Source organism: Silurus aristotelis, assembly GCF_946808225.1.
Source record: "Silurus aristotelis genome assembly, chromosome: 5".
Classification (NCBI taxonomy): domain Eukaryota; kingdom Metazoa; phylum Chordata; class Actinopteri; order Siluriformes; family Siluridae; genus Silurus; species Silurus aristotelis.
In genome coordinates this window covers 26,118,768-26,136,502 of record NC_139578.1, presented here as the reverse complement: position 1 = coordinate 26,136,502, position 17,735 = coordinate 26,118,768, and positions in this window count along the sequence as shown.

Here is a 17,735-nt window from a genome sequence, read left to right as displayed (position 1 = left end):
TGGTTTTGTTATGCTAAAACTGTTCATCACGTTTGCAGTTAGAACACCGACAAGGAGCTTGGAAGATCACAACTCTTAGTTTATTGAACATCGGGAGGTGAAACTTATACAGAAGCCCTAGCAGATTATCTCCAGATCTTAATTAAAATTGTAATACATTATTTATAACCTTAAATTTCATTAGCTATATCTAAATAAATTGTTTTTACAGATATAAATATATTCAAAACAATGCATCGCAATACAAATGCAAATTTGTATCTGATGACTTATTTAAATCGATGCATCACATCATTAACTTTTATGCTGATGCAGTGATGAGAATTGGTGAATCTTAACATCCCAAAAAGCTATAAAAAAAAAAAGCACACAATTGGAATAAAACATTAGCAACCTCGCAGAAAAATAAAAATAAGGGACCATAGGTCAATAATAAATATTCCAGCATGACAGAGACATGTAACAATACAATACATCAGCAATATATTAACAAATTATATTCATGCTGTAAAAAAAAAAAAAGTAAATCTAAACTTATAGTACAGCACTTACTTGTGAATGCTGAGATTTGAGATGGTGATCCTGTAGTTTGGTTATCTGCAGCAACTGCACTAACAGTGAATGTGTAGTTCACTCCAACAGTCAGAGCAGTGACATTGTAAAACACGTTTGAAGTGTTACTGCTGTTATTCACACTGCCATCAGTCCACTGTACTATAAAGTAGGACCTGTTCCCAGGTGGCTCATTCCAATTTAGAAACACAGATGATGTAGTTTTGTACGATATTGTTAGATTTCTTACCACATCTGGCTCTGCAGAACATATACACACACACACACACAAACACACAGACACACACACGCACACACACACACACACACACACACACACACACACACACACACACACACACACACACACACACACACACACACACACAAATACAACACCACAAATGTGTTAATAACTGACAGCTGTTAAGTTTGATACTTTAAACATTGTTCATAGTTCATTCAACACAAATCTTTAAGATAGAAGCTAAAGGAAACATTGAATGTGGTGGAGACTGGAATATTCGTCTTAACCCAAAATTAGACTAATTACAAAATCCAATTAACACATCAGTACATAGAAAAATATACTGTTCTAATGGTGGGACTGGGCATACTAGATCTTTGGAGTGACTTTTATCCTATAGGTGATTATTATACTTTTTTATTAAAATTCTCATGATGTATACTCAAGGATCGTTTCTTTTTTATATATATTAAAGAGAAATCGTCATAGAATACAGAGTTGTGATATTGGCCTATCTGATCATGCACCTCTCTCATGCACTGCACACATTAACAATATACCAGGAAGTACACTGTACAGGTATCGTTGGCCAACAGGGAACCGGTGGAAATTGGGCTACTGTTGGCCGAAGGAGGAGAAAGAGATGAGGAAGACGTCTACAGAGACAACAGGGAAAGGAGAAGTCTAGAAGACTAGAGGTTAGGGTTGGTACTTTAAATGTTGGTACTATGACTGGTAAAGGTACCGAGGTAGCTGAAATGATGGAGAGGAGAAAGGTAGACATGTTGTGTGTTTAGGAGGCCAAGTGGAAAGGGAGTAATGCCAGGAATATTGGAGGTGGGTTTAAATTGTTCATTGTGTGGATGGAAAGAGAAATGGTGTAGGGGTGATTCTGAAGGAAGAATACAGTAAGAGTGTAGTGAAGGTGAAGAGAGTTTCTGATAGGGTGATGAATGTAAATCTGCAAGTTGAAGGGGTGATGATAAATGTCATCAGTGCTTATGCTCCACAAGTCGGCTGTGAGATGGAGGAGAAGGAGAAAATTTTGAGTGAATTAGATGAAGTGGTAGAAGGTGTACCTAGCAATGAACGATTGGTGATTGGGGCAGCTTTCAATGGGCATGTAGGTGAAGGGAACAGAGGTGATGAGGAGGTGAGGGGTAGGTATGGCCTAAATGAGAGGAATGTGGAAGGGCAGATGGTGGTAGATTTTGCTAAAAAGATGGATTGGCAGTGGTAAATACTAATTTTAAGAAGAAGGATGAGCAAAGAGTGACATATAAGAGTGGAGGAAGGTGCACAAAGGTGAACTATGTTCTATGTAGGAGATGCAACCTGAAGGAGATTGGAGACTGTAAGGTGTTGGCATGGGACAGTGTAGCTAGACAACATCGGATGGTGGTCTGTAGGATGGTTTTGAAAGTGAAGAAGAAGAGGAGGAAAGTGAGGACTGAAAGAAGAATAAGATGGTGGAAACTGAAGGAGGAAGACTGTAGTGTGAGATTCAGGGAGGAGGTCAGACAGGGGCTCAGTGGTGGTGAAGAGGTGCTGGATGATTGGGCATCTACTGCTGAAGTGATAAGGGAGACAGCTAGAAAGGTACTTGGTGTGACATCTGGAAATAGAAAGGAAGACAAAGAAACATGATGGTGGAATGAGGAACTGCAGGACAGCATAAGGAGAAAGAGGTTGGCAAAACAGAATTGGAATCAACAGAGTGATAAGAAAAGTAGGCAGGAGTACAAGGAGATGCGGCAGCAGGTAAAGAGGGATGTGACGAAAGCCAAGGAAAAGGCATATGAGGAGCTGTATGAGAAGTTGGACACTAAGTAAGGAGAAAAGGATTTATACAGATTGGCCAGGCCGAGAGACCGAGCTTGGAAAGATGTGCTGCAAGTTAGAGCAATAAACGATGGAGATGGAAATGTGTTGACTAGTGAGGAGAGTGTGTTGAGAAGATGGAGGAAGTATTTTGAGCAACTGATGAACAAGGAAAATGAGAGAGAGAGAAAAGGTTAGATGGTGTAGAGGTGGTGAAGCAGGAACTGGGAAGGACCAGTTAGGAGGAAGTTGGAGCATTGAGCTGTTTAGGAGAGATGGCAGTGGAGTTTTTAACCAGATTGTTTAACAACATTCTGGAAGGTGAGAGGATGCCTGAGGAATTAAAGGGGGAGTGTGCTGGTGAGTAGTGTGCTGGTAACGGTTTTTAAGAATAAGGGAGATGTGCAGACCTGCAGTAACTACAGGGGAATTAAGTTGATCAGTCACACCATGAAGTTATGGGAAAGAGTAGTGGAAGCCAGGCTGAGAGAAAAGGTGACCATCTGTGAGCAACAGTGGTTTTATGCTGAGGAAGAGCTCCACAGATGCCTTATTTGCTTTGAGAATGTTGATTGAGAAGTACAGAGAAGGTCAGAAGGAGTTGCATTGTGTGTTTGTGGATTTAGAGAAAGCATACGACAGGGTGCCGAGAGAGGAGTTGTGGTATTGTATGAGGAAGTCAGGTGTTTTAGAGAAGTATTTGAGGGTGGTGCAGGACATGTATGAGGACAGTGTGACAGGAGGTGGAGCTGGAGGTAGAAGAGCTGAAGATGTCATGGTTTTCGTTGGGAGTGACGACGATGGACAGGATTAGAAAATGATTTTATTAGGGGGACAGCACATGTAGGACGTTTTGGAGACAAGGTGAGGGAGGTGAGATTGAGATGGTTTGGACATGTGCAGAGGAGGGACATGGGGTATATTGGTAGGAGAATGCTGAGGATGGAGCTACCAGGAAGCAGGAAAAGACCAAGACCAAGGAGGAGGTTTATGGTTGTGGTGAAGGAAGACATGCAGGTAGTTGGTTTAACATAGGCAGATGTTGAGGACGGGGGGGGGGGGGGGTGTAGACGGATGATCCGCACCCCCCCTGTCCTCTACATCTGCCTCTGTCACACCAACTACCTGCATGTCTTTACCCAGATTGTTTAACAAGATTCTGGAAGGTGAGAGGATGCCTAAGGAATGGAGGAGGAGTGTGCTGGTACCGGTTTTTAAGAATAAGGGAGATGTGCAGACCTGCAGTAAGTACAGGGGATTTAAGTTGATCAGTCACACCATGAAGTTATGGGAAAGAGTAGTGGAATACTGAACACCTTTGGGATGAGCTGGAACACTGACTATACCCCAGGCCTCCAGTTCATCCAAATGGTGTTCAGTAGGGATGAGATCAGAGCTCTATAGCAGGCCACTCAAGATCTTCCTATCCAAAGCAAGTAAACCAGATCTTCAAAGAACTCACTTTGTGCACAGGGGCAATGCCATGCTGGAACCGATTTGGGTTTCCAAGTGCAAGAAAATGCTAAATTATATTATAGCGCATCCACAGACGTTCTGTACAATTGAGTGCCTCCAGCTTTTTGGCAACAGTTTGGAAAAGAACCACATATAGCAGGAACTGTCAGTTGACCAAATACTTTCAGCAATTCCAAAAAAGTATCCACACTGTACAAATTGTAAATTAAAAAGGAATGCAATAATTTACAAATCTCAAAAACTTATATTTTATTCACGAGAGAATATAGATAACATATCACATGTTGAAAGTGAGACATTTTAAAATGTCATGCCAAATATTGGCTCATTTTGGATTTCATAAGAGCGACACATTCCAAAAAAGTTGGGACAGGTAGCAATCAGAGGCCAGAAAAGTTAAATGTACATATAAGGAACAGCTGGAGGACCAATTTGAAACTTATTAGGTCAATTGGCAACATGATTGGGTACAAAAAGGGCCTCTCCGAGTGGCAGTGTCTCTCAGAAGTCAAGATGGGCAGAGGATCACCAATTCCCCCAATGCTGCAGCGAAAAAGTTTCCCAGGGAAAAATTTCAAAATGTTTAAAGTTATCATCGTCTACAGTGCATAATATCATCCAAAGATTCAGAGAATCTGGAACAATCTCTGTGCATGAGGGTCAAGGCCGGAAAACCATACTGGATGACCGTGATCTTCGGGCCCTTAGACGGCACTGCATCACATACAGGAATGCTACTGTAATGGAAATCACAACATGGGCTCAGTAATACATCCAGTAAACATTGTCGTTGAACACAATCCACCATGCCATTCGTCGTTGTCAGCTAAAACTCTATAGGTAAAAAAAGAAGCCATTTCTAAACATGATCCAGAAGCGCAGACATTTTCCCTGGGCCAGGTCTCATTTAAAATGGACTGTGGCAAAGTGGAAAACTGTTCTGTGGTCAGACGAATCAAAATTAGAAGTTCTTTTTGTAAAACTGGGACATCATGTCATCCAGACTAAAGAGGACAAAGACAACCCAAGTTGTTATCAGCGCTCAGTTCAGAAGCCTGCATCTCTGATGGTATGGGGTTGCATAAGTGCGTGTGGCATCGGCAGCTTACACATCTGGAAAGGCACCATCAATGCTGAAATGTATATCCAAGTTCTAGAACAACATATGCTCCCATCCAGACGTCGTTTCTTTCAGGGAAGACCTTGCATTTTCCAACATGACAATGCTAGACAACATACTGCATCAATTACAACATCATGGCTGCATAGAAGAAGGTTACGGGTACTGAAATGGCCAGCCTGCCGTCCAGATCTCTTACCTATAGAACATTTGGCGCATCATAACGAGGAAGATGCGACAAAAGAAGACCTAAGACAGTTGAGCAACTAGAAGCCTGTATTAGACAAGAATGGGACAACATTCCTATTCCTAAACTTGAGCAACTTGTTTCCACAGTCCCCAGACATTTGCAGACTGTTATAAAAAGAAAATGGAATGCCACACAGTAGTAAACATGGCCTTGTCCCAACTTTGTTGAGATGTGTTGATGCCATGAAATTTAAAATCAACTTATTTTTCCCTTAAAATTATACATTTTCGCAGTTTAAACATTTGATATGTCATCTATGTTTGAAACTATATACGAAAACTATATATATATAGAAAACAATTCTGACACACATACATGTTCACTGCATGTTTAAAAGCCTTTCTTACTGATTACTTCTGGTAGATACAATGTAAACTCATTACTCTGCATTTATCACTTATCACTACAAAACTGGGAAATGTAGCCAGGTAGTTAAAATAACATGTAATTACTACTCTCTATGACTGATAGCCACAATTCTTTGGAATATAGTAAGAGTATTTAGTGTCCTACTGATTTAAAATAGTCAACAACATTTACACTATAATTACTTTGAACTGCACTGTATAAAACTGTATGTCATGTTATTGCAACATATTTATGTTTATATTTCCATTTTAATTAGCATATGAATTCACAAACACTTTATTTAACAAATGATGACTGCAACCTCCATCCATCCCACTGAAGTGTAAACTGCACAGTGATTTTAATAATGATTTTGCTTTCGATAAACTTACGTGTGAATGCTGAGATTTGAGTTGGTGATCCTGAAGTTTGGTTATCTGCAGCAACTGCAGTAACAGTGAATGTGTATTTTACTCCAGCAGTCAAAGCAATGACAGTATATGATGAGTTTGAAGTGTTAATGCTGTTATTCACACTGCCATCAGTCCACTGTACTATAAAGTAGGACCTGCTCCCAGGTGGCTCATTCCAGGTTAAAAACGCAGATGATGTCATTTTGTTAAATGCCGTTAGATTGCTCACAACATCTGGCTCTGCAAATCATGCACACACACATACAAATGTGTTAATAGCTGAGAGATATTAAGTTTGATATAGTTTCATAAATTTACTGAAGATGTGGTAAAGGGTGCTTTATTTGCATTGATATTCCCAATAAGAACTGAATGTTTCTAGTGCAGCACTGTGAGGTTGTATTTTAATATTGATGTACATTTGTATCTAAATTTTTAGTGACATTTATTGTAAATTTTTTGCAAATACAGAGAATCTGTTACAAGTCAGTCTTCTTTCAATTCATTGCTATTAAAGATGTACATCTCCATAACTGAGGCCGTTGCAATTCGCATTTCGGTGCATAGCAATGATATGATACATTGAAGATACATATGAAGCAGCTACCAATGTCATGTGATATGATTCACCCCATTACTACACAGTGTGATCTGATTGCAATTTGATTTAACACAATGCGATTCAATGGAAAAAAATGTATGCTATGCAATTCAATATGGAACATATATGTGGCTTTTATTTCTGTGGTCTAGAGAGACAGCAAATCATAAATTTACTTAAGTTCCATCTGATTTCTAACGCATGGCCCTTTCACAAACAGTCCATTTGTAATGCAAAAAAAGTAAAATAAAATATTACATGAAATCGAGGCTCTTTTCCTGTTCTGTCTCCAGGAAGATGTAGCTCTACCTTTGCCATGTTAATCTATATTCTATGTGACTCTCAGTACACGCCTCGGTCTCCGTAGTGTTGTGATACTTCTTTAACGCGTAACAGCAGTGGTCTACTCATCTACTAATAATTATATATACAGTATGTAATGTGCATGGTGTTATATTCTAGCTTCACTGTTCTTACCCCACGCGTGTTTGTGGGTTCTTGGTTTTGTTATGCTAAAACTGTTCATCAAGTTTGCAGTTAGAACACCGACAAGGAGCTTGGAAGATCACAACTCTTAGTTTATTGAACATCGGGAGGTGAAACTTATACAGAAGCCCTAGCAGATTATCTCCAGATCTTATTTAAAATTGTAATACATCATTTATAACCTTAAATTTCATTAGCTATATCTAAATAAATTGTTTTTACAGATATAAATATATTCAAAAGAATGCATCACAATACAAATGCAAATTTGTATCTGATGACTTATTTAAATCGATGCATCACATCATTAACTTTCATGCTGATGCTGAAGCTATAAAAAAAAAAGCACACAATTGGAAAAAAACATTAGTGTCAGGGAGCACCCTGCACTCCCGCCCGCACATGCCCCGCCAACACGGAGCTTCTCGCCTGATTACTAACTCGGCGCACCTGACTTCTATCAGACTCCCTCCCATATAAGCAGCTTCGCTTCCCACCAACACCGTCCGTTATTGCCCTTATGGACTCAAGCTGTCAGCTCTACGATTTCCCGTTCTGCTGCCAGTTTGCTTGCTCTATCGACACGCTACTATCGTTTCAGCCCTTTTGCTTTTGCCGCTTCGCTCCGGGTTTCTGTTCTGGTTGTGTTAGTGCTCATTTGACGGTACTCCCTTCTGTCATTAAAACCCTGGTTTTGCACAGCTCCGCTTTCCGCCTCGTCCGTACGTAACAGAATAACGGACCGACAACAAAGGAGAGAGAGCCGCCCCTCACCTGGAGATGGACGCACACGCCGGCGCCACATCGGACACGGTACTGGACAGTGCCACCGCCGCTAACCCCGCACCCGCGGCCGCCTACGTTCCAATGCCGTTTCCCTCTACTTTCTCCGGCGAACCGTCTGGATGCCGCGGGTTTTTGATGCAAGGAGATCTCTTCATAGAGATGCAGCCGCAGCGTTTCCCCACCGCTCGAGCCAAGATCGCGTTCATCATCTCCTTGCTTTCCGGGAAGGCGTTAGCCTGGGCCCAATCTCTCTGGGAAGCCGCAGGACCGGTGGTGTATTCCTACACGGCATTCACCGCGCACTTCCGGGAAGTGTTCAGTACCTCCCCCGGAGTCCTCTCCACTGCGGATCAGCTGCTCGGGTTGCGCCAGGGTGAGGATTCCATCACCGACTACAGCCTTCGTTTTCGCACTCTGGCGGCATCTTGTGGCTGGAACGAGTCAGCGCTGCTCGGTATTTATCGGCAGGGTTTGGCTCCTGAAATAAAGCAGGCGATGGCCATTCACGAGGATTTGGTGGGATTGGAAGATTTCATACGGAAATCCATCGGCCTCGCACAGCGTTTGGCGGCATGCCGGAGCTCGCCACCATTACCCACGTCGTCATTTCCAGTCATGCAACATTCCGCGCCTACGGCTTCAGGGGGCGAACCCATGCAGCTCGTAACCCAGAGGCTGACCCAGAGAGAGCGAAACACCCGCTTGGCCACGGGTAGATGTCTGTACTGCGGGAGGCCGGGTCATTTCATCGCCGGCTGCCCCACTCGCCCATCTCGTGCCTCGGTGAGTTCAGTCCCGTTTCCTACTGAAATCTCTCCGTTATCCAAGCTCTTGGTGACACTGTTAACACCTGCTCTCTCTTTATCGGTTCGGGCGCTGGTCGACTCCGGTTCCGCAGGGAACTTTATCTCACAGGACTGCCTCGACCGGCTACAGCTCCGCCGAGAGAGGGGCTCCCAGGACTTAGCCGTGCAAACCATCCAGGGGCGCCCGCTGGGGAGAGGCTGGGTGAAGTATTGTGCCCCGGCGATCACACTACAGGTCGGACTGTTCCACCAGGAGGAGATCAGGTTCATGGTGCTTGAGGACTCCACTGTCAGCGTGATCCTGGGAAGACCCTGGCTTCAACAACACGCGCTGAGGTGTTCCTGGGACCCGTGCGACATCCTGGAGTGGAGCCCTCACTGCCTCCAGCACTGCCTCTCCGGACTTCCCTCCAGGATCCCGCGGGCCATCGTGGGTGCCACCCAGGTGGAAGCATCGACCATCAACACCCAGGTTGAGCTCCCTGAAGCGTATCGGGCCTACAAGGACGTTTTCAGTGCACAGGCCGCCACCCGTCTTCCTCCTCACCGGCCTTGGGACTGTGCTATTGACTTGCTTCCGGGGGCGAAGCTACCCAAGGGCCGGATCTACCCCCTGTCAGCCCCTGAACACAAGGCGATGGAGGAATACATCGCACAGGCCCTCCGTCAAGGGTTCATCGCCCCTTCCACTTCCTTGGCGGCCTCCAGCTTCTTCTTTGTGGGGAAAAAGGACGGTGGTCTCCGGCCCTGCATTGATTTCCGACAGCTGAACTCCCAGATCGTTCCCCTTCAGGAAGATTCAGGAGCTTAGCCAGTATCTTCGGGCGTATTGCAGCCAGGACCAGGAGAGCTGGTGTCGTTTTCTGCCATGGGCCAAGTATGCCCAAAACTCGCTGCGCCAGGACGCGACGGGGCTTACGCCCTTCCAGTGTACGCTGGGTTTCCAGCTACCTCTTTTCCCTTGGTCCGACGAGCCCAGTGACGTACCCGCCGTGGACGCATGGTTTCGGGAGAGCAACGGCGCACACACAACTCCGGAGGGCAGTGCGGAACACACGATGGCACGCCGACGCCCGTCGGCTGGAGGCGCCCCGTTTTCGGCCGGGTGACCAGGTATGGCTTTCCACCCGGGACCTACGTCTCAGGCTCCCCTGCCGCAAGCTGTGCCCCCGCTTTGTGGGCCCGTTCAAGATCGCCCCGCAGGTCAACGAGGTGACTTACCGTTTGGAGCTCCCGCCCAGGTACCGGATCCACCCGACATTCCATGTGTCTCTGCTGAAGCCTTACCGTCCGTCTCTCTCTCCCTCTCTAGGTGGCCCCGACGCGTCCGTCCAGCCGGAGATATTAGACCAGCCAGGGGTCTACGCGGTGCGCGAGGTGTTGGACTCACGACGGCGCGGGGGTCGCCTTGAGTACCTGGTCGACTGGGAGGGATACGGTCCGGAGAAACGCTCATGGGTGGCTCGGCAGGACATCCTGGACCCGGCGCTGTTGGTGGAGTTCCACGCGGCTCACCCGCATCGCCCGGCCCCCCCGGGGCAGGGGTAGGCCTCGTCGCAAGGCTCGGGCGTCTGGTGCCGCCCCTGGAGGAGGGGGTGGTGTCAGGGAGCACCCTGCACTCCCGCCCGCACATGCCCCGCCAACACGGAGCTTCTCGCCTGATTACTAACTCGGCGCACCTGACTTCTATCAGACTCCCTCCCATATAAGCAGCTTCGCTTCCCACCAACACCGTCCGTTATTGCCCTTATGGACTCAAGCTGTCAGCTCTACGATTTCCCGTTCTGCTGCCAGTTTGCTTGCTCTATCGACACGCTACTATCGTTTCAGCCCTTTTGCTTTTGCCGCTTCGCTCCGGGTTTCTGTTCTGGTTGTGTTAGTGCTCATTTGACTGTACTCCCTTCTGTCTTTAAAACCCTGGTTTTGCACAGCTCCGCTTTCCGCCTCGTCCGTGCGTAACAATTAGCAACCTCGCAAAAAAATAAAAAAAAGGGACCATAGGTCAATAATAAATATTCACAGCATGACAGAGACATGTAACAAAACAATACATCAGCAATATATTAACAAATGATATTCATGTTGTAAAAAAAAAAAAAAGTAAATCTAAACTTATAGTACAGCACTTACTTGTGAATGCTGAGATTTGAGATGGTGATCCTGTAGTTTGGTTATCTGTAGCAACTGCACTAACAGTGAATGTGTAGTTCACTCCAGCAGTCAGAGCAGTGACATTGTAAAACACGTTTGAAGTGTTACTGCTGTTATTCACACTGCCATCAGTCCACTGTACTATAAAGTAGGACCTGTTCCCAGGTGGCTCATTCCAATTTAGAAACACAGATGATGTAGTTTTGTACGATATCGTTAGATTGCTTACCACATCTGGCTCTGCAGAACATATGCACACACACACACACAAACACACAGACACACACACGCACACACACACACACACAAACACACACACACACACACACACACACACACACACACACACAAATACAACACCACAAATGTTTTAATAACTGACAGCTGTTAAGTTTGATACTTTAAACATTGTTCATATTTCATTCAACACAAATCTTTAAGATAGAAGCTAAAGGAAACATTGAATGTGGAGGAGACTGGAATATTCGTCTTAACCCAAAATTAGACTAATTACAAAATCCAATTAACACATCAGTACATAGAAAAATATACTGTTCTAATGGTGGGACTGGGCATACTAGATCTTTGGAGTGACTTTTATCCTTTAGGTGATCATGAGAATTTTATTAAAAAAGTATAATAATGTATACTCAAGGATCGTTTCTTTTTTATATATATTAAAGAGAAATCGTCATAGAATACAGAGTTGTGATATTGGCCTATCTGATCATGCACCTCTCTCATGCACTGCACACATTAACAATATACCAGGAAGTACACTGTACAGGTATCGTTGGCCAACAGGGTACCGGTGGAAATTGGGCTACTGTTGGCCGAAGGAGGAGAAAGAGATGAGGAAGACGTCTACAGAGACAACAGGGAAAGGAGAAGTCTAGAAGACTAGAGGTTAGGGTTGGTACTTTAAATGTTGGTACTATGACTGGTAAAGGGACCGAGGTAGCTGAAATGATGGAGAGGAGAAAGGTAGACATGTTGTGTGTTTAGGAGGCCAAGTGGAAAGGGAGTAATGCCAGGAATATTGGAGGTGGGTTTAAATTGTTCATTGTGTGGATGGAAAGAGAAATGGTGTTGGGGTGATTCTGAAGGAAGAATACAGTAAGAGTGTAGTGAAGGTGAAGAGAGTTTCTGATAGGGTGATGAATGTAAATCTGCAAGTTGAAGGGGTGATGATAAATGTCATCAGTGCTTATGCTCCACAAGTCGGCTGTGAGATGGAGGAGAAGGAGAAATTTTTGAGTGAATTAGATGAAGTGGTAGAAGGTGTACCTAGCAATGAACGATTGGTGATTGGGGCAGCTTTCAATGGGCATGTAGGTGAAGGGAACAGAGGTGATGAGGAGGTGAGGGGTAGGTATGGCCTAAATGAGAGGAATGTGGAAGGCAGATGGTGGTAGATTTTGCTAAAAAGATGGAAATGGCAGTGGTAAATACTAATTTTAAGAAGAAGGATGAGCAAAGAGTGACATATAGGAGTGGAGGAAGGTGCACAAAGGTGAACTATGTTCTATGTAGGAGATGCAACCTGAAGGAGATTGGAGACTGTAAGGTGTTGGCATGGGACAGTGTAGCTAGACAACATCGGATGGTGGTCTGTAGGATGGTTTTGGAAGTGAAGAAGAAGAGGAGGAAAGTGAGGACTGAAAGAAGAATAAGATGGTGGAAACTGAAGGAGGAAGACTGTAGTGTGAGATTCAGGGAGGAGGTCAGACAGGGGCTCAGTGGTGGTGAAGAGGTGCTGGATGATTGGGCATCTACTGCTGAAGTGATAAAGGAGACAGCTAGAAAGGTACTTGGTGTGACATCTGGAAATAGAAAGGAAGACAAAGAAACATGGTGGTGGAATGAGGAAGTGCAGGACAGCATAAGGAGAAAGAGGTTGGCAAAACAGAATTGGAATCAACAGAGTGATGAGAAAAGTAGGCAGGAGTACAAGGAGATGCGGCAGCAGGTAAAGAGGGATGTGACGAAAGCCAAGGAAAAGGCATATGAGGAGCTGTATGAGAAGTTGGACACTAAGTAAGGAGAAAAGGATTTATACAGATTGGCCAGGCCGAGAGACCGAGCTTGGAAAGATGTGCTGCAAGTTAGAGCAATAAACGATGGAGATGGAAATGTGTTGACTAGTGAGGAGAGTGTGTTGAGAAGATGGAGGAAGTATTTTGAGCAACAGATGAACAAGGAAAATGAGAGAGAGAGAAAAGGTTAGATGGTGTAGAGGTGGTGAAGCAGGAACTGGGTAGGACCAGTTAGGAGGAAGTTGGAGCATTGAGCTGTTTAGGAGAGATGGCAGTGGAGTTTTTAACCAGATTGTATAACAACATTCTGGAAGGTGAGAGGATGCCTGAGGAATTAAAGGGGGAGTGTGCTGGTGAGTAGTGTGCTGGTAACGGTTTTTAAGAATAAGGGAGATGTGCAGACCTGCAGTAACTACAGGGGAATTAAGTTGATCAGTCACACCATGAAGTTATGGGAAAGAGTAGTGGAAGCCAGGCTGAGAGAAAAGGTGACCATCTGTGAGCAACAGTGGTTTTATGCTGAGGAAGAGCTCCACAGATGCCTTATTTGCTTTGAGAATGTTGATTGAGAAGTACAGAGAAGGTCAGAAGGAGTTGCATTGTGTGTTTGTGGATTTAGAGAAAGCATACGACAGGGTGCCGAGAGAGGAGTTGTGGTATTGTATGAGGAAGTCAGGTGTTTTAGAGAAGTATTTGAGGGTGGTGCAGGACATGTATGAGGACAGTGTGACAGGAGGTGGAGCTGGAGGTAGAAGAGCTGAAGATGTCATGGTTTTCGTTGGGAGTGACGACGATGGACAGAATTAGAAAATGATTTTATTAGGGGGACAGCACATGTAGGACGTTTTGGAGACAAGGTGAGGGAGGTGAGATTGAGATGGTTTGGACATGTGCAGAGGAGGGACATGGGGTATATTGGTAGGAGAATGCTGAGGATGGAGCTACCAGGAAGCAGGAAAAGACCAAGACCAAGGAGGAGGTTTATGGTTGTGGTGAAGGAAGACATGCAGGTAGTTGGTGTAACATAGGCAGATGTTGAGGAAAGGGGGGGGGGGGGGGGGTTGGGGGTGGAGACGGATGATCCGCACCCCCCCGGTCCTCTACATTTGCCTCTGTCACACCAACTACCTGCATGTCTTTACCCAGATTGTTTAACAAGATTCTGGAAGGTGAGAGGATGCCTAAGGAATGGAGGAGGAGTGTGCTGGTACCGGTTTTTAAGAATAAGGGAGATGTGCAGACCTGCAGTAAGTACAGGGGATTTAAGTTGATCAGTCACACCATGAAGTTATGGGAAAGAGTAGTGGAATACTGAACACCTTTGGGATGAGCTGGAACACTGACTATACCCCAGGCCTCCAGTTCATCCAAATGATGTTCAGTAGGGATGAGATCAGAGCTCTATAGCAGGCCACTCAAGATCTTCCTATCCAAAGCAAGTAAACCAGATCTTCAAAGAACTCACTTTGTGCACAGGGGCAATGCCATGCTGGAACCGATTTGGGTTTCCAAGTGCAAGAAAATGCTAAATTATATTATAGCGCATCCACAGACGTTCTGTACAATTGAGTGCCTCCAGCTTTTTGGCAACAGTTTGGAAAAGAACCACATATAGCAGGAACTGTCAGTTGACCAAATACTTTCAGCAATTCCAAAAAAGTATCCACACTGTACAATTGTAAATAAAAAAGGAATGCAATAATTTACAAATCTCAAAAACTTATATTTTATTCACGAGAGAATATAGATAACATATCACATGTTGAAAGTGAGACATTTTAAAATGTCATGCCAAATATTGGCTTATTTTGGATTTCATGAGAGCGACACATTCCAAAAAAGTTGGGACAGGTAGCAATCAGAGGCCAGAAAAGTTAAATGTACATATAAGGAACAGCTGGAGGACCAATTTGAAACTTATTAGGTCAATTGGCAACATGATTGGGTACAAAAAGGGCCTCTCCGAGTGGCAGTGTCTCTCAGAAGTAAAGATGGGCAGAGGATCACCAATTCCCCCAATGCTGCAGCGAAAAAATTTCCCAGGGAAAAATTTTAAAATGTTTAAAGTTATCATCATCTACAGTGCATAATATCATCCAAAGATTTAGAGAATCTGGAACAATCTCTGTGCATGAGGGTCAAGGCCGGAAAACCATACTGGATGACCGTGATCTTCGGGCCCTTAGACGGCACTGCATCACATACAGGAATGCTACTGTAATGGAAATCACAACATGGGCTCAGTAATACATCCAGTAAACATTGTCGTTGAACACAATCCACCGTGCCATTCGTCGTTGTCAGCTAAAACTCTATAGGTAAAAAAAGAAGCCATTTCTAAACATGATCCAGAAGCGCAGACATTTTCCCTGGGCCAGGTCTCATTTAAAATGGACTGTGGCAAAGTGGAAAACTGTTCTGTGGTCAGACGAATCAAAATTAGAAGTTCTTTTTGGAAAACTGGGACATCATGTCATCCAGACTAAAGAGGACAAAGACAACCCAAGTTGTTATCAGAGCTCAGTTCAGAAGCCTTCATCTCTGATGGTATGGGGTTGCATAAGTGCGTGTGGCATCGGCAGCTTACACATCTGGAAAGGCACCATCAATGCTGAAATGTATATCCAAGTTCTAGAACAACATATGCTCCCATCCAGACGTCGTCTCTTTCAGGGAAGACCTTGCATTTTTCAACATGACAATGCTAGACAACATACTGCATCAATTACAACATCATGGCTGCATAGAAGAAGGTTACGGGTACTGAAATGGCCAGCCTGCCATCCAGATCTCTTACCTATAGAACATTTGGCGCATCATAAAGAGGAAGATGCGACAAAAGAAGACCTAAGACAGTTGAGCAACTAGAAGCCTGTATTAGACAAGAATGGGACAACATTCCTATTTCTAAACTTGAGCAACTTGTTTCCACAGTCCCCAGACATTTGCAGACTGTTATAAAAAGAAAATGGGATGCCACACAGTAGTAAACATGGCCTTGTCCCAACTTTGTTGAGATGTGTTGATGCCATGAAATTTAAAATTAACTTATTTTTCCCTTAAAATTATACATTTTCGCAGTTTAAACATTTGATATGTCATCTATGTTTGAAACTATATAAGAAAACTATATATATATATATATATATATATATATAGAAAACAATTCTGACACACATACATGTTCACTGCATGTTTAAAAGCCTTTCTTACTGATTACTTCTGGTAGATACAATGTAAACTCATTACTCTGCATTTATCACTTATCACTACAAAACTGGGAAATGTAGCCAGGTAGTTAAAATAACATGTAATTACTACTCTCTATGACTGATAGCCACAATTCTTTGGAATATAGTAAGAGTATTTAGTGTCCTACTGATTTAAAATAGTCAACAACATTTACACTATAATTACTTTGAACTGCACTGTATAAAACTGTATGTCATGTTATTGCAACATATTTATGTTTATATTTCCATTTTAATTAGCATATGAATTCACAATCACTTTATTTAACAAATGATGACTGCAACCTCCATCCATCCCACTGAAGTGTAAACTGCACAGTGATTTTAATAATGATTTTGCTTTCGATAAACTTACGTGTGAATGCTGAGATTTGAGTTGGTGATCCTGAAGTTTGGTTATCTGCAGCAACTGCAGTAACAGTGAATGTGTATTTTACTCCAGCAGTCAAAGCAATGACAGTATATGATGAGTTTGAAGTGTTAATGCTGTTATTCACACTGCCATCAGTCCACTGTACTATAAAGTAGGACCTGCGCCCAGGTGGCTCATTCCAGGTTAAAAACGCAGATGATGTCATTTTGTTAAATGCCGTTAGATTGCTCACAACATCTGGCTCTGCAAATCATGCACACACACATACAAATGTGTTAATAGCTGAGAGATATTAAGTTTGATATAGTTTCATAAATTTACTGAAGATGTGGTAAAGGGTGCTTTATTTGCATTGATATTCCCAATAAGAACTGAATGTTTCTAGTGCAGCACTGTGAGGTTGTATTTTAATATTGATGTACATTTGTATCTAAATTTTTAGTGACATTTATTGTTAATTTTTTACAAATACAGAGAATCTGTTACAAGTCAGTCTTCTTTCAATTCATTGCTATTAAAGATGTACATCTCCATAACTGAGGCCGTTGCAATTCGCATTTCGGTGCATAGCAATGATATGATACATTGAAGATACATATGAAGCAGCTACCAATGTCATGTGATATGATTCACCCCATTACTACACAGTGTGATCTGATTGCAATTTGATTGAACACAATGCGATTCAATGGAAAAAAATGTATGCTATGCAATTCAATATGGAACATATATGTGGCTTTTATTTCTGTGGTCTAGAGAGACAGCAAATCATAAATTTACTTAAGTTCCATCTGATTTCTAACGCATGGCCCTTTCACAAACAGTCCATTTGTAATGCAAAAAAAGTAAAATAAAATATTACATGAAATCGAGGCTCTTTTCCTGTTCTGTCTCCAGGAAGATGTAGCTCTACCTTTGCCATGTTAATCTATATTCTATGTGACTCTCAGTACACGCCTCGGTCTCCGTAGTGTTGTGATACTTCTTTAACGCGTAACAGCAGTGGTCTACTCATCTA